The sequence below is a fragment of the Nomia melanderi genome, unplaced genomic scaffold (genome assembly GCF_051020985.1).
Source record: "Nomia melanderi isolate GNS246 unplaced genomic scaffold, iyNomMela1 scaffold0713, whole genome shotgun sequence".
NCBI lineage: Eukaryota > Metazoa > Arthropoda > Insecta > Hymenoptera > Halictidae > Nomia > Nomia melanderi.
In genome coordinates this window covers 22,501-30,138 of record NW_027475827.1, presented here as the reverse complement: position 1 = coordinate 30,138, position 7,638 = coordinate 22,501, and the positions used below count along the sequence as shown (strand labels likewise).

Below are 7,638 nucleotides of genomic sequence, written 5' to 3'. Positions count from 1 at the left end.
CTACACTGAAGGAATCAGCGTGTTTTCCCTGGCCGAAAGGCCCGGGTAACCCGCTGAACCTCCTTCGTGCTAGGGATTGGGGCTTGCAATTTTTCCCCATGAACGAGGAATTCCCAGTAAGCGCGAGTCATAAGCTCGCGTTGATTACGTCCCTGCCCTTTGTACACACCGCCCGTCGCTACTACCGATTGAATGATTTAGTGAGGTCTTCGGACTGGTGCGCGGCAATGTTGTTGCATTGCCGATGTTGCCGGGAAGATGACCAAACTTGATCATTTAGAGGAAGTAAAAGTCGTAACAAGGTTTCCGTAGGTGAACCTGCGGAAGGATCATTAACGAGCAAAATACACTACAAGAACTGACCGAAAGAAGGAAACATGAGAAATATAAAGAGTGGAGCGAAAGATAATATAAAAAGGAGCGAAAGATACATACATATATATATATAAGTGTACGAGTTCAATTTCTGCACACACTCGATACACAAGAGAAATAATATTATATATACAGAGGAGGAAGGAGCGATAAACGTGCAACAACGCTTCCTCGTGAAAAATACTTGAACGATCATGCACAGAGAGGTATCTCGATACCTGCTCTGCTGTATGACTAGACGGCTTACGCGCGGAGAGTTCATCTCCCGTCCGTCGGAAATTTCGAACGGCTTACGCGCGGAGAAATACACTTCTCCCGTCCGTCGAAATTTTTTTTTTTTACTTTGAACAAGGCGCATAGAGCCCGCCGAACCACGATTTCCGTGCGTCTTACATCTTTCGACGATGGGACGATCCACGCGAAGAGTTGTTTCGTGCTCGCGCGAGGTGCGATAGCGTCGATTCGCTTTTCTGTACGGGGAGAAATAGAACGATGAGTTGACTTATCGGGTCTTCGTTGGAATTACCGTCGCTGGCATTGTAAACTCCAGATGACCTTGTGATTCCTTCGTCGGGCACTGGTAAAGGGTGGCGATGATTCGTTCTATAATAGAAATACCCGTCGTAGCGATTCGGCCGAGACACCCGCCACGAAACACTCTCTCGTCGTGGAATCCCCGCGTCGGAGAGTAAAACGCGCGAAGGCTTACTATGAGAGAAGAAATAGTATATGCCGGTGGTTCGCGTGTGTAGGCTCTATACGAAATTGCGATTCAAGAGAGTAGGAAAAGACGCGATGAACCACGATTTCCGTGCGTCTTACGTCTCTCGACGATGGGACGATCCACGCGAAGAGTTGTTACGTGCTCGCGCGAGGTGCGATAGCGTCGATTCGCTTTTCTGTACGGGGAGAAATAGAACGATGAGCTGACTTATCGGGTCTTCGTTGGAATTACCGTCGCTGGCATTGTAAACTCCAGATGACCTTGTGATTCCTTCGTCGGGCACTGGTAAAGGGTGGCGATGATTCGTTCTATAATAGAAATACCCGTCGTAGCGTTTCGGCCTAGTCACCCGCCACGAAACACTCTCTCGTCGTGGAATCCCCGCGTCGGAGAGTAAAACGCCGAAGGCTTACTTATGAAACTTACGTCTCTCGACGATGGGACGATCCACGCGAAGAGTTGTTACGTGCACGCGTATGGTGCGATTGCGTCGATTCGCTTTTCTGTACGGGGAGCAATAGAACGTTGAGTTGACTTATCGGGTCTTCGTTGGAATTACCGTCGCTGGCATTGTAAACTCCAGATGACCTTGTGATTCCTTCGTCGGGCACTGGTAAAGGGTGGCGATGATGCGTTCTATAATAGAAATACCCGTCGTAGCGTTTCTTCCGAGTCAACCCGCTCACGAAACACTCTCTCGTCGTGGAATCCCCGCGTCGGAGAGTAAAACGCGAATTCATAGTATGGAAACTTACGTCTCTCGACGATGGGACGATCCACGCGAAGAGTTGTTACGTGCACGCGTATGGTGCGATTGCGTCGATTCGCTTTTCTGTACGGGGAGTAATAGAACGTTGAGTTGACTTATCGGGTCTTCGTTGGAATTACCGTCGCTGGCATTGTAAACTCCAGATGACCTTGTGATTCCTTCGTCGGGCACTGGTAAAGGGTGGCGATGATGCGTTCTATAATAGAAATACCCGTCGTAGCGTTTCTTCCGAGTCAACCCGCTCACGAAACTCTCTCTCGTCGTGGAATCCCCGCGTCGGAGAGTAAAACGCGAATTCATACTATGAAAACTTACGTCTCTCGACGATGGGACGATCCACGCGAAGAGTTGTTTACGTGCACGCGTATGGTGCGATTGCGTCGATTCGCTTTTCTGTACGGGGAGAAATAGAACGTTGAGTTGACTTATCGGGTCTTCGTTGGAATTACCGTCGCTGGCATTGTAAACTCCAGATGACCTTGTGATTCCTTCGTCGGGCACTGGTAAAGGGTGGCGATGATGCGTTCTATAATAGAAATACCCGTCGTAGCGTTTCTTCCGAGTCAACCCGCTCACGAAACTCTCTCTCTCGTCGTGGAATCCCCGCGTCGGAGAGTAAAACGCCGAAGGCTTACTATGAAACTTACGTCTCTCGACGATGGGACGATCCACGCGAAGAGTTGTTACGTGCACGCGTATGGTGCGATTGCGTCGATTCGCTTTTCTGTACGGGGAGTAATAGAACGTTGAGTTGACTTATCGGGTCTTCGTTGGAATTACCGTCGCTGGCATTGTAAACTCCAGATGACCTTGTGATTCCTTCGTCGGGCACTGGTAAAGGGTGGCGATGATTCGTTCTATAATAGAAATACCCGTCGTAGCGTTTCTTCCGAGTCAACCCGCTCACGAAACTCTCTCTCGTCGTGGAATCCCCGCGTCGGAGAGTAAAACGCGAATTCATAGTATGGAAACTTACGTCTCTCGACGATGGGACGATCCACGCGAAGAGTTGTTACGTGCACGCGTATGGTGCGATTGCGTCGATTCGCTTTTCTGTACGGGGAGCAATAGAACGTTGAGTTGACTTATCGGGTCTTCGTTGGAATTACCGTCGCTGGCATTGTAAACTCCAGATGACCTTGTGATTCCTTCGTCGGGCACTGGTAAAGGGTGGCGATGATTCGTTCTATAATAGAAATACCCGTCGTAGCGTTTCTTCCGAGTCAACCCGCTCACGAAACTCTCTCTCGTCGTGGAATCCCCGCGTCGGAGAGTAAAACGCGAATTCATACTATGAAAACTTACGTCTCTCGACGATGGGACGATCCACGCGAAGAGTTGTTTACGTGCACGCGTATGGTGCGATTGCGTCGATTCGCTTTTCTGTACGGGGAGAAATAGAACGTTGAGTTGACTTATCGGGTCTTCGTTGGAATTACCGTCGCTGGCATTGTAAACTCCAGATGACCTTGTGATTCCTTCGTCGGGCACTGGTAAAGGGTGGCGATGATGCGTTCTACAATAGAAATACCCGTCGTAGCGTTTCTTCCGAGTCAACCCGCTCACGAAACTCTCTCTCGTCGTGGAATCCCCGCGTCGGAGGGTAAAACGCGATATATAATAGTATATGCCAGTGGTTCGCGCGCGTCGTCTCTGAGATACGCGGTCGACAGAGTTCCGAAAACACGTGATGTGCCACGATTTCCGTGCGTCTTACATCTTTCGACGATGGGACGATCCACGCGAAGAGAACGTTCGTGCTTGCGTGAGGTGCAACAGCGTCGATTCGCTTTTCTGTACGGGGAGAAATAGAACGTTGAGTTGACTTATCGGGTCTTCGTTGGAATTACCGTCGCTGGCATTGTAAACTCCAGATGACCTTGTGATTCCTTCGTCGGGCACTGGTAAAGGGTGGCGATGATTCGTTCTATAATAGTAATACCCGTCGTAGCGTTTCGACCGATGTCACCCGCCACGAAAGTCTCTCTCGACGTGGAAACCCCGCGCCGAAGAGTAAACGCGAAGGCTTACCATACGAAAGAAAACGGTATTATACGCCTGTGGTATGTGCGTCTCGGCTCTGTGATACGCGATCGGCAGAGTTACAAAAAAACGTTGATGGGCCACGATTTCCGTGCGTCTTACATCTTTCGACGATGGGACGATCCACGCGAAGAGTAGTTACGTGCTCGCGCGAGGTGCGATAGCGTCGATTCGCTTTTCTGTACGGGGAGAAATAGAACGATGAGTTGACTTATCGGGTCTTCGTTGGAATTACCGTCGCTGGCATTGTAAACTCCAGATGACCTTGTGATTCCTTCGTCGGGCACTGGTAAAGGGTGGCGATGATTCGTTCTATAATAGAAATACCCGTCGTAGCGATTCGGCCGAGTCACCCGCCACGAAACTCTCTCTCGTCGTGGAATCCCCATGTCGGAGAGTAAAACGCGAAGGCTAACTATATAAGAAATATATAGTATTATTTATGCCTGTGGTTCTCCGTTTGCCCTACTCTCAGATACGCGACTCGGAGAGTTACGAATAATCGTGATGGACCACGATTTCTGTACGTCTTACATCTTTCGACGATGGGACGATCCACGCGAAGAGATCATTCCTGCTTGCGTGAGGTGCGATAGCGCCGATTCGCTTTTCTGTACGGGGAGAAATAGAACGATGAGTTGACTTATCGGGTCTTCGTTGGAATTACCGTCGCTGGCATTGTAAACTCCAGATGACCTTGTGATTCCTTCGTCGGGCACTGGTAAAGGGTGGCGATGATTCGTTCTATAATAGAAATACCCGTCGTAGCGATTCGGCCGTGTCACCCGCCACGAAAATCTCTCTCGTCGTGGAATCCCCGCGTCGTAGAGTAAACGCGAAGGCTTGCTATAGAAGACTATAGTTTATACGCCTGTGGTTCACCGGTTGCCTGCTCTCCGGGGTACGCGATCGCGCAGGAGTTACGGAAGAACTTGATGGGCCACGATCTCCAAGCGGCTATATCTTTCGACGATGGGACGATTCACGCGAAGAGAACGTTCGTGCATGCGTGAGGTGCGATAGCGTTGATTCGCTTGTCTGTACGGGGAGAAATAGAACGATGAGTTGACTTATCGGGTCTTCGTTGGAATTACCGTCGCTGGCATTGTAAACTCCAGATGACCTTGTGATTCCTTCGTCGGGCACTGGTAAAGGGTGGCGATGATTCGTTCTATAATAGAAATACCCGTCGTAGCGTTTCGACCGATGTCACCCGCCACGAAATTCTCTCTCGTCGTGGAATCCCCGCGTCGGAGAGTAACCGCCGAAGGCTTGCTATAGAAGACTATAGTTTATACGCCTGTGGTTCACCGGTTGCCGGCTCTCCGGGGCACGCGATCGCGCGAAGGTTACGGAGGGACGTGAAGCGCCCGAGCAATGAAACGTCCGCAGGAGGAAACGAGCAACCGCCGAACATTGTTTCGCGACGTTTCCATAATGTATTGTCGTTTCGCTCGCATCCCGCTTCTTTCCCCTAGTTTCCTCGACGCGTAGTTTCGCAGCCTTAGTGGACGAATCATTCTCGATTCGAGGAAAGATATGCAGTGGGGCGTGCAATGAGCCCGCCAGAGACCACGATCTCCAATGCGTCTTTACATCTTTGGACGATGGGACGATCCACGCGAAGAGAACGTTCGTGCTTGCGCGAGGTGCATTAGCGTCGATTCGCTTTTCTGTACGGGGAGAAATAGAACGATGAGTTGACTTATCGGGTCTTCGTTGGAATTACCGTCGCTGGCATTGTAAACTCCAGATGACCTTGTGATTCCTTCGTCGGGCACTGGTAAAGGGTGGCGATGATTCGTTCTATAATAGAAATACCCGTCGTAGCGATTCGGCCGAGTCACCCGCCACGAAACTGTCTCTCTTTCGTCGTGGAAACCCCGCGTCGGAGAGTAAAACGCGCGAAGGCTGTGACTGTAACATATATATATATATATACACAGTATACAATGCCTGTGGTTTTTGCGCGTGTCGGCTCTTCGGTATACGCGATCGGCCAGAGTTACGGAGGGACGGTGAAGCGCACGAGAAATTGAAACGGCCGCACGATTGGAACCGAGCAACCGTCGAACATTGTTTCGCGACGTTTCCATAATGCGTTTTCGTTTCGCTCGCATACCGCTTCTTTTCCCCTAGTCTCTGAGACGCGTTTTCGAGCCGTTCTTCTACTATCGATTCTCGTAGAGAGAAGGGACCGGGTAGTCTGGAAGTGGAACCCGCATCTTGCGTGTACCGTACACGGAATTGAGAGGACCGGCCGTGAAGCTCGTTTTAAAGCCGTGCGTCTGACACCCAACTCTTGCGCGCCAATTTCGCGGCAAGAGATAATATGGGACGAATGACCGGCAAAGAGCCAGCTGTGAAGTCTGTTTTTTTAATCGAATCCGTGGACGTGTGTATGCCGTAGCGTCGCTCGTCGTGTTCGTTCATGGTCGTTCCGAGAGAAAGAACGAAAGCGGTAACGAAGGGACCGGCCGTGAAGCTCGTTTTAAAGCCGCGCGTCTGACACCCAACTCTTGCGCGCCAATTTCGCGGCAAGAGATAACATGGGACGAATGACCGGCAAAGAGCCAGCTGTGAAGTCTTTTTTCATTATTTGCTTTCAATCGATCGATCGGTACGATTCGTGCAACGTTTCGCGCGATGCGACGCGAAAACATGCGCGCAACAATAGATGCGTCTGATCGGAAGAACGCGAGGGTCGACTGCACGCGATGGATTCAGTATCGGGTAGGATACAAAATATATCCCCGTCGTTTCCACGCGTGCGAGTCTTCTGCGTCTTTCGCGGGTTTTTGAATGCACTATACGCCCGGAACGTCGAGAAATATATACATATTACTTGAACGTTTTTCGTCTCGAAAGGCTTCGGTGTCGTCTCCAAGGCGACGCCTGAATCTCCTTCGCGCGCTGGTCGGAGATTCAGGTATCAACTTTTATCTTCTCTTTGAAAGAAGAGAGATATTAGGTCGAACAAGTGAGAATAAAATTATATATGTGAAATATAAAATTTATACGATTACCCTGAACGGTGGATCACTTGGCTCGTGGGTCGATGAAGAACGCAGCTAATTGCGCGTCAACGTGTGAACTGCAGGACACATGAACATCGACATTTCGAACGCACATTGCGGTCCACGGATACAATTCCTGGACCACGCCTGGCTGAGGGTCGTTTACGTACCATACACTGCTTGCGTAGCTCTGTCAAATCCCCGCCGTCGTTCACCTCTTCGGATCGAACGTTTTTTTACCGAAGGGCGCAAAGAACGTCTCTGAGTCGGGTTAAGAGAAGGATGCTACGTACGAGCGAACGATGGGTGTCTCGTCGGCGTTTGTCGCGGACACGCGAAAATTCTGTGAATTTCACGGACAGTGTACGTTCTAGTTGTTGCAAAACGATCGGAATCGTTTGTATGGACTCGCGTGAGTGTTCGCGGCGTCGTGCGTCGTTCAATTACGACCGCCCGCGGATACCGCTCCACTGCGATATGGATCTGAGCGACAACTTTTTCGGCTGTTCGTGAGATGAACGGTTTCGTGTGTTTAGAAAAATTTTTTTTCCCGCGCTCCCGACGTCACCTGAAATGATGCGTCAGAGGTGAAAGAAAATATTAAGAAGTCGAGAGAGAGAGACTACACACGTTTTATTCATATTTTGTATACCGTGCGTGAGACGGATGTGCACGACACGTCGTATGTCGGTATATTACCGACTGGCCCC

The 7,638-nt window shown here is 50.2% G+C and overlaps 1 non-coding gene across 1 annotated transcript; it reads left to right on the top strand.

Annotated features, from left to right (window-relative positions):
- Positions 1–6,934: 6,934 nt before the first annotated feature.
- On the top strand, positions 6,935–7,089 carry LOC143176666 (5.8S ribosomal RNA). The gene has a single exon (XR_013001188.1). It is a non-coding gene; the product is annotated as a 5.8S ribosomal RNA (ribosomal RNA).
- Positions 7,090–7,638: the final 549 nt, after the last annotated feature.